This window comes from Schistocerca nitens, chromosome 9 (assembly GCF_023898315.1).
Source record: "Schistocerca nitens isolate TAMUIC-IGC-003100 chromosome 9, iqSchNite1.1, whole genome shotgun sequence".
Lineage (NCBI taxonomy): Eukaryota > Metazoa > Arthropoda > Insecta > Orthoptera > Acrididae > Schistocerca > Schistocerca nitens.
The window spans coordinates 8,607,104-8,609,722 of record NC_064622.1 but is presented as its reverse complement, the minus strand read 5'-3'; the positions used below and the strand labels follow the sequence as shown (position 1 = coordinate 8,609,722).

General features: G+C 44.2%; 1 pseudogene; it reads right to left on the bottom strand.

The window, feature by feature from the left end:
• Nucleotides 1–2,105: 2,105 nt before the first annotated feature.
• LOC126204689 (5S ribosomal RNA) lies at nt 2,106–2,223 on the bottom strand (annotated as a pseudogene).
• Nucleotides 2,224–2,619: the final 396 nt, after the last annotated feature.

Genomic DNA, 2,619 nt, shown 5'->3' with positions numbered 1-2,619 from the left:
ATCAATGAGCTTATACACAGTGTATAGACAAACAGTGTGAGAGTTGAATGTTTTTTTTTTTTTTCTCGGTTGCAGTTCAAAATGAGACCAAAATGTCTGAAGCGTCACGAGGCAGTGTTCCTTGTAAATCATCCAAAGGGACTAGTGCTTTCATATGGAGCGGCCGATAAACTTCTTAGAAAGCCAAAGATATTCGTTGCGAAGTGGGTGAAACGATATTTAGAGGTTGGAAGCGTGGATGATTTACCGGAGAGATGGTTAACGTCCGCTATGTGACTATTTGCACTTATTTATAGCCAATTTAAACGCAGAAAAAATGTACAATATTCATCAAAAATGCCTTCTGAGGTCCGTTAAGAATCTGTTTGGTTCGAACGAGGCAAACTGGGTGCTTCAAGAGGATAGGGATCCGAAACATCGAAGCCGTCTCCGTACAGCGCGGAAACAAGAAAATGGGGTGTCCACGATGGATGAAAATCCGATCGAAAATGTTTGATCGTATATAAAGATGCAGCTTCAAGGAAATCCATATCATGCTTTGAAGCAGCTGACATATAAAATCTGGACGATGTGGAGATCTTAACTGAGAGAATATACAGCAAATCTCGTGAGAACCATTCCAAAAAGGTGTCAAGCTATAATCGATAATAGCGACGATTGGATTAACTATTAGAACTGTGCAATTAGTAATAACATGTACTTCCATGTAAACATGTGTTAACAAAAGTGTCTTTTATTTCATACAGACAACGGCATACACTTTCTTGTGGAACTGACTGTAACAAAACAAGACAACGCTTATGTGGCGACTGTCACGTAACAAAACAGAAAAACTCGTATGTGGCTACTGCCAGAAAAATTAACTTTTAAACTATCAAAAATGAGACATTTCTATCAATTAATTTGGACTTTAAGGACGATTAAACAATGTATAAATGTTTTGGGCCACACTGTACGGCAGGTTAAACACGCCCTTGAGCTGTCGGTGCACTCGACGCCTTGGACCGTTTGAAAAGAACCAAAACAGCGAGTCGTCGAACCACACAACACGCCTCCAGTCAGTTGCTTTCCAGTTTCTGTACTGTCTGGCCCACTACACACGTGCAGCTTAATGTGCCGCTGTGAGGAACGACCTTTTTCGAGATTCCCGACCCCTATCGTTCACTTTCTCAAAGGTCGCTCGCGAAATTGGTTGAGATGTTCATTCACTGAGACCAGCAATTCCCATCCGGTTTGAAACCGAGTGTCACTGACAAGGCACGACACCAATCTTCGGTTCCCGTCGGTTAGGACCTTTTTAGGAGCAATGTTAAATAGTTGCTATTTGTAGCACACACGTTGGACGGTCGAGGTTGATACACCAACAAATCGGGCAACTTGGGTCGCGGTGCGGTCACGGGCACGTCCAAACACGATAGCTCCTTCCAGCCATTCTCATGTCCCCACATTTATATCACTTCGGCAATTCCATACAGTCGACTCGTAAATACAAACAACTTCACTCCCATGACTTACTTCAGCTTGGAGCGAGAAATGACCGCCTAGTATAAATTTATTAAGTTTAGAACTCACAATAGAACAAAATTTCGCGCATAGGACTATGCCAGCCAGTAAAACGGTACGATACATCGATTGGGAATGGCTAATCGATAGATTTTTCGCCACATCACATCCTGACCAAGTCTGGGGGACGGAGTACGGGTGAGGGCGGGAGGGGGGGGGGGGGGGGCGAAGCTGCAATGGAAGAAGTAGGCCGCACCTGCCAAAGCCCAACACATGGGCAAGCATGGGGTGAGTGACGGAGCGGGAAAGACGAACTATACGTTGTGCTGCAAACAACACTGCAACTTTCCGCAGAGTAAAATACGGACACTGGCGTATCTGAATAACTCCAAAACTCCTCTCGAACAGGCCATGAAGGCATAACGTTACCGACCAGCCGCCGTGTCATCCTCAGCCCACAGGCGACACTGGTTGCGGATATGGAGGGGTATGAGGTCAGCACACCGCTCTCCCGGCCGCATGTCAGTTTCCGAGAGCAGAGCTACTATTTCTCAATCAAGTTGCTCCTCAGTTTGCCTCACGAGGGCTGAGTGCACCCCACTTGCCAACAACACTCGACAGACCGGATGGTCACCCATCCAAGTGCTAGCCCAGCCCGACGGCGCTTAACTTCGGTGATCTGACGGGAACCGGTGTTACCACAGCGGCAAGGCCGCTGATCCGTATAGGTTAAACATTAAAGAATACACGAAAAATTTGGAACATGAAAGACAAACTTACTTTTCGTAAACAATGTCGCAAAATGACACTAGATGAACTATGTCATCACTAACCTCAATCCTTACAAATGACTGTCAGATTTTGGGAGAATTTGGGTTATCCAAGCATTACACTTAACGGCATGCGTCGTTTGGTACGAGACTATATCAACAAACTATTTTAGAGGAGCTTTCTCAACAGTGTAAAGTAAACTATTGTGCTCAAGTTTATAAAAGGCACAGCACATCATAATGGAATAGAACATGTAAATAAAACCATTGTGCAAATTTTTAATGCATAAAATGTGGTTTAACGAGGTCGAATTACAAATACTGATTTTTTCAAATGTTCGAAAAA